We start from the raw sequence: 19,350 nt of genomic DNA, 5'->3' as shown, positions 1-19,350 counted from the left end.
ACATCTCCACAGTAGTCAGGAAATCCTTCTATGTGGCACACCTCATCACAAAAGGGTTCTCATCCAGGAAAAAAAGATGTCATTGTTCCCCTCTACTCAGCACTCATTAGACCCATTATAGAGTACAACGCCCCTTTTAGAATGTACCTCACAAGACATCTGCAGCAGCTGGAAAGGCCACAGAAGTACCTCATAAAGAGGATTACTGGCCTCAAACAGATGCCCTACACTGACCATCTCAAAATACTCCAGCTTTACTCTGTAGCATATCGCCTACTCCGAGGAGATCTCTGCCTAACATATAAAGCTATGTTAAACCCAGAGCTGTTGAACATGCTACACCTAAAGAAATCCCAGTCCCTGTGAGCTACATGCTCTAGGGACGTAAACCTTGTCACCACAATAAACAGGACATGCTGGTGGGATAGATTCCTGTCCCAGAGACTTCCTATACTCTGGAACAAGCTGCAAGCAAAGTTTCTCATTAGCACTCTTCAAGAAAAATCTTGATGAGTGGATGGGAAATAGGAAATACACCCCAGGGATCACTTCTGTGGCTCTGCTTGACAGGGGCACATGAAATTAACTTTCTTGGGTGGCGTAAGCCAGGGAACCTTGTTGGCTAGGCTTGCTTAGGCCCTTGGGCCAATAGCCTAGTACCTACCTATGAAAATACTGAATATATATTTACAGCAAACTACAAAGTTAAAATCACAGTAAATAATGAAAATATCATTGATGGACAGACTAAGACAAATAAAGAAAAACAATATCTAAACTAAGCTTCACTATATTTTCCTGACTGAATCTTGAACTACTATTCCCTACTTACTTAACAGAACAAGGCACTTGACATGCTGAATGGTCCTTCTTGTTGTTAGGCCCAAGACAGAATACTTAATACTGAAAGACTTCCCACTGTAATATCTAAAACATAATTTCCAAGATGGCTGGCGGAATGACCTCAGCTGGTCACCTGACTTTAGGTTCTCACACTTTCTTCCTTTGAAGCATAGACAGGAATTTAACATACACTACACATCTAAATGTTTATGGCAGTACCTGGGGCTTCCCCTCTTTTTACTGAGCTAATGAACAAAGGCTTCTTCCAGACCTACCATCTCTGGTCCTATTCAGCACAGTGGAGTGCCGTGTTTATGGCTTAACAGTTAATTTAATTTCACGCATTTTCCAAAACTAACTGGACTGAGGTTAACCACTTCTCTTCCAGTGTATTTTGCTAACATATACACATACAGTCTCACATGTATATTCCTCCTCTGTCCAGTACACCCTACGGTTGATACATTTTCAACGCTAGGAACTTTACAAATACATTTGAAACTCAAATGCCATACAATTCTAATATGTGTGTAACATAAACATCTGTACAACTCAGTCAGATACATACATTATTGACAATGGCTAAACCCTACCACAAAAGAGCTCTATAAGAACATCCTCTTATATACTTATCGTCCTTTTTACCTTCTGGCATTCAAAAGTGCAAAATATATTCCCCATTCCTAGGGACTCTCACTTTCTCTCTCTGTAAATATATCAATATATAGATAGTACTGTCAGTTAATCAAGATCTCTAATCATTCTTATGTTGGTTGTGGTTTATAAATTCCTAGAGCAGTTTATGACTTTTAAACTTACTAATACTGGGTTTTGTTCAATGTGAACTTGGTGTTCTAGCTCATTTTGTTCTGTCAGGTTGTGTACCATACCTTTCTGCCATAATTATGAAATTATTGTGATAAATTGTCATTACAGTATTTTGTCATGATTCTTTAACTCTGCGCACTGCACAGTTTGTGGTTGAAAAGGGGTCCTTAGATCAATAAACCCACTCTGTCAAAAAGATATAAATGAATGCAAAATGGAAAAAAAATCCATTCTTAGGCATGCAGGCTTCCAAATGCCAGCTAAAGAGTTCACTGACTGTCTGTGGTAGTTGAATGGAAGTATTGCATACCTTCTTTGAATTTATATTCAGGAGCATTTTACGTCATTCCAGAATTCCTTGGAGCTGATTTGCGTAGACTTATGCAAATATACAAAATGCAATTTATGCATACCCCATGAAAAGATCTGTGTACCCACAACTCAGTACAGAAAAAGTATTAAGACTGGGTTGCATTACAAAAAGTCACATTAAGTCAAGTTACTTAATACATAAGCTGTGTTAAGTAAGCCACTTAATACATAAGCAATGTTAAGTAAAGCCACTTAATACATAAGTCGTGTTAAGTAAAGCCGCTTAATACATAAGTCGTGTTAAGTAAAGCCACTTAATACATAAGCCGTGTTAAGTAAGCCTAAAGTAAACCCACACAATAGCTGAAAAGATGCAGAGTTCAGAATCACTTCCTGAGCTGAATGTTCCTCAGTGGAGCAAATCCATTAAGTGCTTTCAGTACATGAAATTTTCAATATCATCATCTAAAGACAGTAAAGTAATATTGAAATCTATTTCTCATTAGTCCAGCTGAAAATAGATGGCCTGTGGCTTACCAAGTTCGCCGATGACTGCAAACTGGGTGCAATCATTGAGTATCAATGTCAACATACTACAAAAAGGACTTACACAAATGATTGGTGCCAAAGCCATGGACTTAAACTGAATGTAAATAATGCGTTATCCCTTTTGGCAAAGGAGAAATCCCTGCAAATTACAATATTAACAGTATCCCCTTAGCTCAAATCTGTGGTGAGAGATTTGGCAACAAAGGTGGATAGCAACCTTATCTTTGATAACCATCTATCCACAATGGTAAAGAAGGTCTTCTACTTTGCACATCTCATAAGTGAGGGCATCGCATCCAGAGCTAAGGATGTTATAACTCCCCTGTACTCATCCTTCATCAAATCACTCCCTTCTGTATGTACCTCACCAGGCACCTGCAGCAGTTGGAGAGACCTCAGAGGTTTCTCACTAAGAAAATTCAGAGCCTTCAGCACATTACATGTATAGACAGACTGAAGGCCCTGTCACTGAACTATGCATCTTACAGACTGCTGAGAGGCAACATGTGCTTGGCCTACAAAACAGTCTCAGATCCTGCCTTAATGGAAATGCTGCACATCCACAAGTCAAATGGGACAAGATTCACATGCTCTAGGAATCTTAAGCCAGCCTGCAACATTAACAGGACATGCTGGAGAGACAGATATGTCTCTCAGAGATTGCCACTCCTCTGGAACAAACTCCCAATTCATGTAAAACAAAGCTTCGCAATGACCCTGTTTAAGTGTAACCTAGAAAACTGGATGGGAGACTATAAATTTACCCCGGGGTGTCAAAACAACTGGATGGGAGACCACAAATTTACCCTGGGGGCATAGCCGGCTTTAGGCATAGGCCAACTAGGCGGCCGCCTAGGGCGCCGCTGTAGCAGGGGTGTTTTTCCAGTATTTATTTGCTGTAGGTAGACCAGAATGGGGGCACCAGATGGTGTGGTAGGGGGCGCCGTGGAGCCCTTTTGCCTAGGGCACCAGTTGACCTAAGGCCGCTCTTGCCTGGGGGTGTCACCTATGTCACTCTTGGATAAGGGCAGTCTGTGCTGATCATAGAGTTCCTCTGCAAATATAGCACATACAACTTGGTCAATAAGGGAACAAAAGTATAAAATGGCTAGGCTTATAAATGCCCTAGGGCCAATAGCCTACTAACCTGCTATGAACATATGAACCTATAAACCAGTCGGTTTCCTTCATAAACCATTTAAAACCATAATGTTTTCAGTGGTCATAGTTCATACAATCTCAGTCCGATAGTTCATATTTCAATATGTACAATGGGCAGAAACTAAAGTGTGGTCATTGAGGAGGTCAAGCATAATTTCTGCCACAACTTTTATTTGGAAATATTGTTACAATCAAATACATAAAGTTTAGAAGCCCCATTATCATCAGCCTCATTTTTCTACATGGGGTCGGGGTGTCCCGTTAACTGCCCCCAACTCTGTTGATTCAGTGCCACACTCCAGCCTTCTTCAACACTCATGCCTGACTGTCACAGATGATCTTTCACACCAAAGTTTAGAAGCTCCATGTACTTTGTCATCTTCAGTTTAGAGAGACAGAATCTGATGAAAACCATAACTGTTCTGACTGATGAATCACGCGATATAGTTTGAGGCCAATGAGCACTGAAGTAATCAGTCAGAGCAACCTCAGGCTTTATATTACTAGTTATGCACACCTAATATATTATCCAAAAGGGAAAAAAGCAAATTTAAGCTGAATACAAGGACAGAAAATCATTAGTTTTGTGTTTCTTGCAGCATTAATGTGGACCGTACTCATCAACTTCTAGATACAATAGGCTGGCAAACATTTGGCCACATTATATCTCAAAAGGTACAATAAAAGCTGTAGGTTCACCTGTTATTCTGTGCATAGAGTCATGAATTACACAGTCCTATGCATGTCAATGTCATGCAATAAAGTGCAAATAAACAAAATAAAATATACCGCCAGCCATACTGTATACACATCCTCTTATGCTCCAAATTATGTAGTTTATAAAAAATAAGTGTTCTACTTCATGTCCATTATTCACATCAGTCACAATACTTCTACACCATGATGTAAGTTTTCACTTAAAAATTAACTATACACTTGAAACTACGTATTTGCTAGTGTTCTAAATTCCCTCTCGCTGTTCTGTCTAAATAAGGCTATTCAGCCAGCATTATTATATTCCATCTAAACTATCAAAGTGTAAATGTCCCAACCCTTCTGTACAGTCTGCAAGTAGAAAAACAAGCAAAGGAAATACTAATAATGCTGTAAAAACATTGTCCCAAATAATAATCCATTCCTATTTAATATCAGTGTTTTTAGAATTCATGTCTCCATTCTTTCCTTCTTGACAGCCAACAAAAATGCAAAATGTGGAGGACCTTGACTTTAATAAAGGCAGTGCTACCTGTATTACAAAAAAAAAAAGCCTCCATGTGCTTTCAAAAGACAGAAAAAAAACAGAGCACTTTCCTTACTTTACTGCCAGCCTTCATTCAATCCATGCAGCATCAGTATGAGTGTTTTAGTCTTGGCTAGAGAGAATGGTGAATAAGACTCGCTATTTAGTGCAATACTATCTGCAAACAAATATTTTATTTTTTTATTATTTCTGTGTTAAAGCATTTCCCCTTCCTGCATCCATCTTTAGAATCTCATTTTGTGCTGTAATAGACTCTCCAAAAGCCAAATGTTAAGGCAGCAAACAGTGATAAAACAGTGCCACAAACCATAAACATGGTCACAGTCCTTTACACAGGAAAAAGGATTTTAAATAAATGAATGTTCTTTTGAAACAACAATGGTGACTCTCAGGTACATGATAGAGAAGGGATTGAAAAGAGTATAGGGACCCACTAGTTCAGAAAAGATGCAGTGTTGAATCCCAGAGCACATATAAATCAACTAGCAGCAGTAAACTATGGGAGGAAAGGTCAGATCTACAGGCACATTAGTAAATATACCTGTCAGACACAACATGTAGGATATGAAACATCAGTAATAGCCATATGCATGCTAAATGTCAGGCAAGACAAAAGAGCAAATCCATGCATTTCACGGATGCCCATAATGAAAGAATTTCTGGATTGAATGATGCAATGCATGGATGTGATACAACATTGCACTCAGATTTGATGCCATTTTGTGTGCACCATATCCTGGACAAGAATCAGATATGACATCATTACCTTTAGCGTTCAGTGCTACCGAGTCATTTAACTACCATTAATATTTCCCTAGATATGACAAAACAGTGCCTGTGGCCTGCTGCAGATATGCAGTAATTTTCTCATCATATACTGCAAACATTAACATGTCTAGGCATGTGCTGGGGGTATGTCTTAGCCCTTCCAGTGGCTTATTATGCAAAAAAGAATGTATGTTGTATGCATAAGGGAATATATTAAGGCTAAGAGCCAGGTACGGCCATATGTCAATGCACAGCTTGGACTGAGCTTTATTCCTTTGCATACCTAAGGAAAAGTATCATTATCAAGACATCTCCTTCCTCTCATCTTGGTATTCTATACTGGTGGACAGTAAACAAATACCCTGTATAGATGATTTGATGAAGCACTTCACCGGTCAGTGTTTTCCTAATTAATTACGAGTCTGTTAACCACAGTATCCTAAAACAAAGGACAGAATAATAAAGCTACACAGGCATGTGTGAGATATCTCAGTACCCTATTGCAGTCATGATAAATTTCTTGAGGACAAAAATAAGGCAGATTAGGGTAAGCCTAATAAATGATTTCTTATACAACTTGCTCAAGAGCTGATGGCCCCTGACCTGAAGTCAAATTGTGAAAGTTGTAAGACTGGATGTTGCAAAGTAAAAGATAGTAACTAGGAAATTAATTTCAAAAGTGTAGCAATATTTGCAGCCATGACAGCTCAAACTCCACATTGAATCTGCTGCCAGAAAACCAAGTTGCAATGCCGCATATATTGACATAAATTTCAGTGATGTCTGACATTCTGTCATAATTTAAGCAGTTGCCAGACACTGTGGATTAGCATAACAAACTTTATGATCAAATGAGTACAACAATGCTGGTCACTACTGAAGTAATTCAAACAAAAAGTAAAAAAATGCTTTAAAATTCCTATATTAAAAAGAAAGACTGTCGTCTTACAATACTAGAAGCTTAGATTAAGCAAGTTGCAGCATAGTGTGAGATCTGCTAACACAGGTAAGTTTGTAGTTAAAGTACCACTGAGGTACTGACAAGCAGAAAGCATTTTTTTTTTAATAAGAACACTGTTAAAACAAGTGCTGGACTGTGACAAGCAACAGCTATGGAGTATTACAAAAAGCCAAACGTTTAAACTTTATTCAGAGACTTGTGAGTGAAATTAGAAAGAATGCATGTTGGGCTGTTGAGCTAAGCCCGGCTTGTATCACAAACTGATGTGGAAGAAACGGTACAAAATATGTTGATACATAAATTACTACAGTTTAAAACACCAAAAGCTTCAGAAAGATGCTGGACATCTTATAAAATTTATAGTTCATTTTTTTTAGCTAACCATGTGTTGGTCTTTTCTGTTGTAATATTTAAGCATGCAGTTTTCAACTGTTTATGGTTTACATATATTTATACAGCACAAGTTAAAAATCTAAAGCAATGCATGGATTTTAAGTAAAAGATTAATAACTTGAATAAAGGCATGTGCCCAAGCATGAAGGATTACAATTTCTATGATATTACCACAATCCATAAGGAGATATTGAGGTGTACGTTTCCACAAAAACTGGAAACTCACAGATAACAGGGATGTCTTTACAAGATGTTTTTATTAGATACTTCACCCAAAATAGTGTTAATAGTGATTGGCGTGGGGGGGGGGGGGTCTTGCTGAATGTCCAACATTTGAAAACATAATGAGATTCACATTATTGCAAGTGATTAATGTCTTGTCAAGTTTTACAAGGACTAGTGCCTTAAATGATAAAATGAGAGGCACTCAAAAGCAGTCACTCTGAGGTTAGCAAACATAAAATTACTCGGAGATGAATGACTATTTGAATTTTTAATGATAGTTCCAAGGCTCCTTAGAAAAGACAAGATGCTCGGCATTTTAAAACCTCAAATGAAGTAAGGGTATGCACTATTGAGTAATTTAACCATACTACAACATCAAAACACTGCTTATATTTTAAGTTCCTTAATACTACAGACATATCGCTCAACTACTATGATACAAGTCTAATGCTATGATTTAGCCTTGGTCATTGTAGATTTTGTTTTAATTTTCATAATAAAGTTAAGCCTTCTAAAGGATTTAGGGATACAAGTATTATTTAAAAAAAATTGACTAAACCTATACAGAGATTCCTTTTTGCTAATTATATGAAAATACCTGAAATCTATTCCAAAAAAATAAGAAAATGTTTATCTTTCTGACCACGTTACTATAAAGGTCAGTGATATGATTTTTATGGTTTAAGGTTTGAGAAATATGCATACACATATATAGACATCCAGCAGCCTTTAACAATTTAATTCCTCTTACTAGTTCATCAGAAGAAACCACCTGATGTGACATACTCCAGTTCTTTAGTTGCTTCTAACATTCAATACTTAGATCTTACTCAGAGAGACAAAATATACATATTCACATTTCAAATGGTGGCTCAAGTACTTATTTGTCAAGCCATTTTTAGAAATTTATGAATCACATTTTACTTCAGAATGGCAAGGCCATTATAACAAAAAAAAAATGTTGGCACTGATGAAATACATATAGCACCCTTTATGAACAATGAAGGGATGCCGCAATGCATGCAAAGGGTGTATGCATGTGTATATAACACACGTCTCCATTGTTCTAATTCATTTAAATAATTAATTAGTTGTTAGACTGTTGACATTTTGCTGACCGTGTATTGGCAGTGTTTTCAGGGAGAGAATTTGATTGAATACGTTCTTTGTTGAGTGCTGTTGATGTCTAAAGTAGGACGTTGAAATGTTTGGGATAAGGTAAACAAGGTAGAAGTGTGTGTGTTTGTAGTTTTGAGTTAGCCCTTGCTCCAAGCAACAAGGACAGCATTAGTGTTGTGCATGTTTGATATTGGATGTGTGTGTCAAAATGTGTTGTGTTGTGATAATATTAGGAAAGGGTTTTCTGTTAAATAATGTACAAGATTAGGGTTAGGGGCAGTATTTAGTGCAGTACACATTTAATGCTGTTTTTTTTGTCCAAGTGTCTTAGATAGTGGTATTGTTAGGGAAAGTGTTTTTCCATAAGGTAATGTGTAGGATTAAAGTTAGGGTTAGCAGACATAAATAAGGTGGTGCAGAGGAGGTGACGTTATGGATACAGGCTGAAAGTAAGTCATGCTAAACTGCTGTGGTAGAGAGAGGCTGAAGGTGGGGATATGTATTAAGTGAAGTGATGGAGACAGACTAAAGGTGAGGATATGACATTAAAAGGTACAAAATGGTGTTTGATAAAGGAAAAATGCACTGACCACCTTTTTCATAACATAGCGTTGTCGCCTCACAGCAGGACGTTGTCACGTTCGATTCTCAGCTAGAGCGTCTTCTGTGTGGAGGCATGCGTGAATGGGCGTGCCTTCATTGAAGGTTGTGCATCAGGTCTGGTAACTCGGCACGTAAAAATCAACTATCAATCATTAGCGGACCAGAATTCTGCTGTGGCGACCCCTAACCGGGATAAGCCGAAAGACAACAACAGCTGTGAGTAATGTTATTAATATGATTTAGATAATAGGCAAATTATGCACTGATACCCTATTAGAGGATGAATGCTATCTAACAGGGTATTATGGTTCTGATATTGTTGCTTTACAACAGGGTATTAAGCGGTCATGAAGCACGGACCAAAAAAATTAGAAAATGACTAGCATTTTTCTTACACTTATGAAATGTTCCTTTGCTGTTTAGTGAGAGTAAAATAACAAATAAAAACAAACTAGCAAAAGTAACTGCTTCAGTAGCTAGAAAAATATGCCATTTTACTATCTTCTCATCAAGTGTGGATGAGAAAAACGCATTTAGTTAGGTGGAGAAAATAAAGAAAAAATAATGCAGTTACTTGTGTGCGAATGTGTGTGTGACAGAGATGGACAGAGGGCATCCCTCTCACTTTATTTGCTCAATATAGAACAAGGGCTTTATATCAACCTACATTGTGTGAGCAACAAGAGGTATGAAACAATAATGTCCAGCTTTATTGGCTGACTTCAATCCTCAGTGATATTCAAACATTTTTGAGGAGACAAAAAAGATATCAATCAAAATCAGGGGCTTTTTGTAAAATCAGGCATAGCACAGTTAAGGCATGGGGGGATTGCAATGCCTTAGAACTGATAATTCTTTTCATGGGGGGGATTGCAATGCCTTAGAACTGATAATTCTTTTCATGGGGGGGATTGCAATGCCTTAGAACTGATAATTCTTTTCATGGGGGGGGTTGCAATGCCTTAGAACTGATAATTCTTTTCATGGGGGGGATTGCAATGCCTTAGAACTGATAATTCTTTTCATGGGGGGGATTGCAATGCCTTAGAAGTGATAATTCTTTTTTTTAATTCCTTTGATCACCATGAGAAATCTAAGGTGTATTCACTCTGTAATTGCTGGGCACATTTGTATGTGAATGTGAGTGTGAGCACATTAAATATCTACCCAATTTAAATTCTGGATGTAAATTATTCTCCAGCAATTACAGAGGCTATCAAACTTTAAAGCATTAGGCAGAGGAGCTATTTACATAAAAAAATATTATCTGTATACAACTAAGAAAGACATATGAAAAATTAACAAACAGCCCATTACCTACACACAATAATACTCCCCAGAATGTGTGCCATGGGGGGGGGGGGGAATAATGGTCCTTCCAGGGATGGAGAAGCCCTCCTTTTGCATCATCAGGTCTCAAACCACTGGGTGGTCCATTATTTCCATACCAATGCCCATCCTGTCAGGCATTATTGCTTGCTTAACAGACATAGTGTAATAAGTCTTAGCTATTAAACTAAATACAGAAACTATGTACAGTTAAAAGCAAAATTAGTTGGCTTAACAGTCATAGGTACAGCTATATCACACACACTTTTTTATTCATAATGAATGTTATTCAGAGTTATTTGAACAATAGGAAGTAAAATGCTTGGCAATAGATGAGAGAGTATTGGCTAGGCTTATATAGGCCCTAGGGCCAATAACCTAGTAGCTACCTATGAGGTATTCCATACTTCCTGTATATCAAAGGAATAATGTTAATCGTTAAAATGTGGTTGCGGTTTTCCGACTTAGAATTCGGCCCTTTGTATTTTTACTGTTGATGTAAAGAGTAAGGGTTCAAGAACTGAAACAGTGGATCTTTATGCGGGCTGTACTAGCATTTGTCAAATGTCAAAAAATCAAACAAAATGTAATGAAACTCAAATCACCGAAATTAGAAAAGCACTGAAACACAGACCTACTCCTCCTCCCACAGGAACCATGTTACGGCCCACTTCAGAGGCTCAATGACTTGTGATATTATCAATTTTGGTTGCTACTACAGCTGTCAACAAAAATTGCATTCAGATTTTTCTTATGTAATTCTTGTGACATATTACTAGGAGTTTATGTCATTTTTCTCATTACATGCATAACTGTTTGTAAGTAAGGTAATTAAATGTAATTTAAATCTTCATAGTGGACTAGCAGCTGAAACAGATTAGTAATACGAGTGATGTTATCCAAAGCCTTAGAAAAATCTAAGAATAAAGTTGCCATCATCTGGCTCAGGTGGAAATGCATACTTGGAAGGAGGAGAAATGGCGTCTTCCAACTCACAGAGCTCCTTGAACCATCTTTCTAGCTTAAAAACTTGTACTGCTGGAGCATCTGGTCTTAGCAACATTAATTTGTCTTCCACTTTTATGCCTAATTTAGCTACGAGTCCCACAAGCTCTATTCCTTGTGGGCAACAAACTGCTGACTTTTTTTTCTGGTACACAAGACTTGAATACGGTACCACAGTTAAAAGACTGGATTTCTGCCACTATTTCCCTACAAAATGGACAAGTAAACCAAAATGAGACTGGTAATAAAAGCTTACATTTACTTTTAGAAGAGTTTGAATATTATTTATCTAAGATAAAACATTTACAAATGGACAATGCTTATCTTATAGAATGCCTCAAAGAAAAAATTGTACCTAAAGGGTTACGAATGTGGAGGTATCCTAGTGACTTAAAATCTGATTCTGATTTTTTTCTTCAATTAACTGCATTATTTGATAAACATGGCTTTGACTATGTGAAATTGATTGTATCTAACAATGAAAAAATTATTAATGAATTAATGGACAGAGCTACTGAACTGGATACAGTAATTTCTACACACAGACAGTATGCAGATTTTAGATGCGAGCATTTTAGAATTTTTAAAAGCATAGATTATTTGAGTAACACTATAAAATACCATAAGATGAAAAAGTTAAACAGCGACAAAATGGAGTATAGTAAGGGCACTGCATACCCTAAACCACCACCATCCCAGGAATAGGGTAACAAATATAATGTATCTGATAATGGGATGGTAAATACTAAGGATGTTCCCCAGACCTATTTTTCACATGAGCAAGATGATGATGAATATTTTTTAGATGAGGAAGAATACCCCCCTTTAAGACATTTGGGACGTCTGAAAAACAAGACCCCCCTAAGTGAACAACTTGAGGGGGGTGAATTATGTAGCCCATCCCCACAACAACCACCAATGGAACAGAGGGAGGGGGGTTTGAACAACCACAAGGGTGTAGGGAGCTTCCACAACAGGAAATGGTCGAACAGGAAATATGTTTTATGCTGAACAATACAGTCATTGATGATGTACAATTAGTTGATAGTGGAGACCATTTTTTACCCACTTGCTGTATTTTAACTCACAGCATGGGTGATTTTAAGGTTTATAATTTTTCAAACCTTGAATTTAATAAAGAACAATGTGATGTTTTTTCTAAAGGGTTTACTTATGTCGCATGGCAACGTAGTAAAATATCACAAACCTTGATGGACCTGAAATTGTATACCCGTAAAATAAATTTTAAGGTTTTATTTCAGAATTCCTTCCCTGTTCAACCCACCAGCTCATTATCTATATCTAGCACATATAACCCCCCCCCCTTTGCACCCTATGATCATCCTATTTTAGAAAATATGTGAATTAGATATTAGGAGTGCACTTTCCACCTACTGTAATGGAGAGGGTTACAATATCCAAGAAGGTATTCTTATAAAAGAAATTAATGGATTGCTTGAAACAATCATAATTATGAAACCCAATAAGGGTGGGGGGTTGCTATTATGAACCTAGATGACTATAATAGAAAAATGTTGTGCATATTGGAAGGAAAAGCATACAGAAAATCATCCATCGGTGAGGTAAATGGTGCCTATTCAAAAATTAAAAATGAATTACAGGACCTATTTATTGATGGTTTTATTGATATGGACGTTTTGAATTATTTGACTGTTATGTATCCTAAACTAGCAGTAATATTTGGTCTCCTGAAACTACATAAGAACATATCACAACCACCCATGCTATCCATGGTTACTCTAAGGGGTTAATTACACAACCCCTGGCAAAATACTTAGATTTTAAGTTAAAGAAATTTGTGCAGAAAGAGTCACATTTATGTAAAGACTCATGGAACTTCTTAAAATATATTAATCACATACCCTTTCAAGGCTCCTATATATTAGTAACGGTTGATATAAAGGATCTTTATTCAGTAATTCCCCACCAGGAGGGGATAGAATGGTTTAATGAATTTTTATATGAAAAGAAAATAAACCATTTTGATGTAATAATGTATACCCAGTTGATGGAGACGGTCCTTAAGAACAATTTTATTTTATTTAATAAGGAGATTTTTTTTTTTTTTACAACAGGAAAGGGTAGCTATGGGTTCTGCGTGTGGTGGTCTTTATGCTAACATAGTAGTTTTACAGTGGGAGAAGAAATATTGGTTTCCGTCTGACTTTTACAAGCATGTCAAATATTATACACGATTCCTGGACGACCTTTTTATTTTATGGGATGGTCCCTATGCCCTTATTAGTGATTTTATTAGATATTTAGATTCCACCACTTCATTTTTAAGATTTACATATTCATTTAACTTACATGAGATAGCCATCCTTGATATTAAATTAATTAAGGATTGCCAGAATAGTAGGTTTATATCTAAAATATATGGAAAGGAGACGCATTCAAATTCATTACTTCATTATAGTAGCATCCACCCTCAGAAACAGAAAAAAGCTATTATTAAGGGACAATTTGTACGGGCTGTCCGTATGGTATCACTTTCAGAAGATTTTTTAGATGAATGTAATACCTTACAAGATATGTTTTTAAAGAGGGGCTACCCTTTGAGCCTTGTTAATGTCCTTTTAGAGGTAGTAAATAAGAGAGAAAGACATTTCTATATACCTCTTTTATCTGAGGGTTCATTGGATGTAACACACACAGTGAATGTTGCACCCCTCAATTCTGTTTTTAAGGGAAAAGATTTTAATACTTCATTCATTTCTACATACATGATTGATAGTCCTGATATTAAACACATTTTGAGTAAAAATTGGTCAATTCTAACACATGACTGAAGTATTAGAATACATTGATGAACAACCTGTTATTTTTAGAAAAGGTAGAAATTTGAAAAATTTTTTCGAGAAAGGACATGCTGTGAATAATTTTTCAAATGGACGTATGTTGAAGTGTGGTATTTGTCGTTACTGTCCCTTTATAAAGGAAGGAACAGTATTTATGATCAACAACACTAAGATTCATATCAAAAATAAGTATAACTGTAATTGAACATATTATTTATTGTGTCCTCTGTAACCTATGTGATTTTTTTACATTGGAAAAACTGATAAAAAAATTAAAAACAGAATATATGAACATTTGTATGAAATAAGAACAGGCAGAGACAAATGCTTTGTATAAACATACCTCAGAGAACAGTGACCACACTTTTAATTTTTTTGTTATTGATGGTGTCATGATGGATATCAGGGGAGGAGCATGATTTGCCTTACTAGAAAACAGAGAATTATACTGGCAGTTGTTATTAAATGCAAATAACTGACCAGGTTTAAATGAATCTCTCTCTATTAATTCTCTTTAAAATTGAGAGCTTTAAACAGATGATTATTTATTTATATATTTATTCATTGCACTTTTAAAAATTGTGAAGTGGATGATCTTTTTTATATATTTTTTCGGTTCTACCTGACATAAACGAAACCCCAAAACACCGACAACGCAATCACCGAAACCACATAACCGACAGTACAAAAACACGAAACCTCACATGCCCGACAACGAAACAACCGACGGTACACAAACACGAAACCTCATACACTGCACACACCACAATCACAACAATCAACAAACAAAACACATTCCCCGTCCAAAAACCACATACACAACACAAACACACCAAAATCCCTACAAACCCACACTAAACCTCACATACACAACTACCTACAACCCTAACCCAAACCTTAACCCTAAGGTCCGTCACTACCGCACACTTACCTGACCCGCTCCCTAACCCTAACTCACTTAACCCACCCCTATCCCCACAGACCGTCAATATCCACACTTACCTTACTCACACCCTAACATCCGTCACTACCGCATACTTACACAGCCTTTTCCCATGTCGGCATCCTCGGCGTCAGTGCTTTCATCTATCAGGTCGGTCTTCTGAACTGTCGATCTTCTGGGGCTCGCGATTTCCGTGTCAATGTTCCGGCGTGTCGTCTAACTCAGGTAGAACCATTTTTTCATATCTAGTAACATGCATTAATTTAACATTTTGTCATTGACATCACAGTTTGTATTGCCCTTTTAAATTTTTGTTACTTAGGGGGAGTGGCTACTATCATGTGAAGCACAAAGGGAGTCTTTAAAATGTGTTCTGTGTTTGATTTTAATTTGTCTTATGAAGTTCTTTTGTTGAGGACGAAAGCACTTACCAGCTTTCTATTGTCTTACAATAAACTTTTTTGCTTTACTTTGTGGACTACCAGCATTTTCTACAGCATCAATATACCAGTGGATTTATTGTGGAGTATTTGGTTCGCACACTTCTGCAGTTTGGTCAGTATTTTTTTTTCTGTCTTTTGGTGTAGACTAGCTGCTGAAACAGATTTATTAGAAATATGGGTAATGTTATCCAAGGCCTTAGAAAAATCCAAAGTTGCCATCATCTGGCTCAGATGGAAATGCATGCTGATGACGTTTGCCACAATAAAAAAGCAGTGCCCTTTCTGTGATGCAGGAAAATGCTATGCTGCTAATTATGAAGTTCACTGATTAAATCCATTACAAGAGTTGATTGTGGATGCCTTTCTCAAATAGTTTAATTATACAGGGGGGTAACCTTAAATAGGATGGCAGCTGCATAGAGAGGAAAATATTCCACTTTTGTGAAAAAAATATAAAATTTTTCCTAAGAAGTATTCATAGCGTTCTGCACTATTACAGATAGAAAAGATGTTGATGTCATGGGCCAGATCAGATTCTCTACTTTTAATAGTTTGGTAACTAATGAATAGTAGAGGACTCATGCAGTATTCATTTGAGAGTAACCGAGTAATATGAGTGGTGGTAAGTAGATGAATTTTAAGAGCTGAAGCCTTTACAGATGGTATTGAATTTTTTTTTTCGCCAGTTTGCCCCAGCTGTCTGTTGTTCATTAGTCTCCTTTTATCCATCTCTCACCTATCACCTGGAGCAAGTATCAAACAGGAGGTCAGCATTAAGGCAACCATAAGGGATGTTTTAGCATGTTCTTTTAAGCCCTTCTCCCCTTACACCCACAAAAGTAACAGCCTACAGGTAGATGACAAGAGCTTTTTCAGAACTGTACTTGTTTAGTAGGTATGTGGTTCTTGAAGTATAAAACTTTTGAAAGGATGTAGAAGCTTTGTTTGACAATTTCTCAAAAGGAGATCCCCAGATGAATAACTTCTCTAAGATCAGGAGTTATTCAGGCCTGGGAGTGAGTTCTTTTTCTAACTTTTTAGCACACATGAATGTAACAAAGTCAATTATTTGTAGAAGATTATGATTGAAATAGCAGAGTCCAATATTAGTTGAAGGATGGCATTAAAGTAGATAACTATAACTTCTAAGCATGGGATGATGTGGTATTTAAGGGTTACTAGCCTGTCTTATTAGCAGTCTATAAATAAAAATGAAATATTTATAGTTTCTTGTGTATATTACAATGAGAGGTCCAGGGACCTTAGCTGCTTTCAAAGCCAAATGCATAACTATGTGGTCACTCAGAGAATTAGAGAAAACACAATCACTGATGGTATTTGGGGTATATGAACTAATCCATTCTTGCATGGATTCCTTAACTACAGAAGGAAAAAAAACATCAGGAGATTACCTAGGCAATCCAGTCATTTTTGTACAGGGATAGGATTGCCAAGGATGCTAGCCCAAAGATCATTTCTGCTGACATTATGAGCAAGCCAAACATCAGGAGATTACCTAGGCAATCCAGACATTTTTGTACAGGGATAGGATTGCCAAGGATGCTAGCCCAAAGATAATTTCTGCTGACATTATGAGCAAGCCACTGTAGCGTGCACATGCGCGCACACACACACACACACACACACACACACACACACACACACACACACACACACACACACACTTTTTCAAAGAGAGTATAGTCAGTGCTCGCTTACCTGTAATTACGGTCATACACAGACCCAGAATTGAATACTACAGGTTTTTTTATGATACTAGCTGAATACGTGTGTTTTGCAAAGATCCTGCACACACACACACACACAGTTTACATAGTGGCCATTATTTCACAAGACACAACTGTGTTGTAATCATTTGAGAAAATGAGTTTTGTGTTGCTGTTAGAGGAAGTGTTGAAATTCAGGAGGAGTCAAATGAACCACCAGTGCCAGTCTGTTATGTACTGATGGGCAATAGCAGGCTTTGGAGTTGGACATTTGATCCACCTTTTTAGTGATCAGTGTGTTGCAGAACACAATCAGCAGGGTGTATTTTTTTATCTAGTGCCACACAATGACAATCTGAGTGTCTGTAAATGATGGTGAAGGATCACTAGATCATCATAATAAATATCTATTTATTAGTGGGAGGTTAGCATAATGGTCAAGGTGTTTGCCTTAAAGACACAAAGTGCAGTGTTTGATTCTTGCATAGGATAATTGGCTAGGTTTAAAATGGCCCATAAGATCAGTTAGCCTAGTACTAATCTGTGAACCTATCAAGGCAAGTTTAATATGCCTCACTGCATACTAAGTGCTGCTGTTGTGCTACAGGACATGGTAACAATCACGTGTAAAGTCAAGCTATAGGCCAGTTACTGCAAATTAGGTAACAGCAAACTGTCTTTTCTGTTAGCAGTTTTTGAGCTGAATGACCAAATAATGTCATCTTGTTATATTTTACAAAGATGGTGCAGGGGAAAGCCTCTCAATGAAAAAACAAAAGATAAAAGACAATGGATTACCAAAATCATCTAATGTATTCATCAGCTTCTCTATGGGTTACATCACCATGATAAATATGTCTGTCTGTACACATGGTTGACTCACTGGTCAAGTCAGGGGTGCACACAGTTTTGGCACATCCTTACAGGGTCCAGGGAAGTTTTTGTTCTGGGTACACTGAGAATTCCAGCTGATCTACAAAGAGTCAAAAGAAGTTCCAAAGAAAGTTTATACTATTTTAAACACCAACTCGTATCTGATTTCATGTGACACAACTCTTGCCCCCTTACTGTCCCACATTCATTTTCTTATGATCACCTGTGTAACATGCCCCAGCTTGATGGGGAACAGGAAACAGGTGACCATCTTAGTTGTCCAATATACGTTTATCCTATATTCTACAGAAAATACTTTTATTTTTCATTCTACTTGCCATTATAAAAGGCATGCAGTGTACTCCAGGTGACACTTAAATGCTCTCATATTCAGGATACAGCTACAACTTTAAAGTTCTGGCATGTATCACTTTTAACTGTCCATGGCGGGCCCTTGGCCACCTAAAAGAGAGAGTTCTGCAGCTATTCCCTTTACCCTTCTCCCCCAGAAGGAAAGTAGTCAGTCAGATGATCAGTCCTTCCTTCTCTATATGGACCTCTTACTGGTCTACTAGCCAAATCCAAACACCTGGTCTACAGTTGGGTACTTTTCTCCTTGCACCATTTTGCTGACTTCTACAACCATGAATTGATTGTAGGGCTGATTTCTTCAGGTGCCTTACAGGATTGTTTTTTCATACATTTTTGTAACCAGTACTTATCAACCTTAGCATAACTATTGTTTACCAAATGGGACAGCTGCTTATGGATATACCAAGTTTTTTTTTTCAGAATATCTAATACCTACTAGTCATCAAGGAAGCACGATAAATCTCTGACTTTACCAGCACTGTCTGATTTTTTAATGCCTCATACACAATTGTAAAGTTAACATTTGCACTGCATTTATCCTGCAGAACTGTTTTTTTTTAACTTTTTGATATTTAATTAAAGCCATTTGCGCCAACATTTAGACTGTTGTTTTATAGTCCGCCAAGTGCTCCCAGAGAAACCCTGCATGTTTCAATGCATCATCCTAGTGCCTTCGGTGGATCAGAATGCTTTAAAAGCAATATTCATGCTCCCCCAACACCAGAAAATAATAAGAGAGGAATCTTTACTTTGCACACTATGTGCACAGCAGAAAAGTGCTATTGCAATTTGACAATTTACATTTTTTCACTT

Source organism: Protopterus annectens, chromosome 15.part0 (genome assembly GCF_019279795.1).
Source record: "Protopterus annectens isolate FY-2018-M chromosome 15.part0, PAN1.0, whole genome shotgun sequence".
NCBI classification, from domain to species: Eukaryota; Metazoa; Chordata; order Ceratodontiformes; family Protopteridae; genus Protopterus; species Protopterus annectens.
This window is presented reverse-complemented; position numbering follows the sequence as displayed.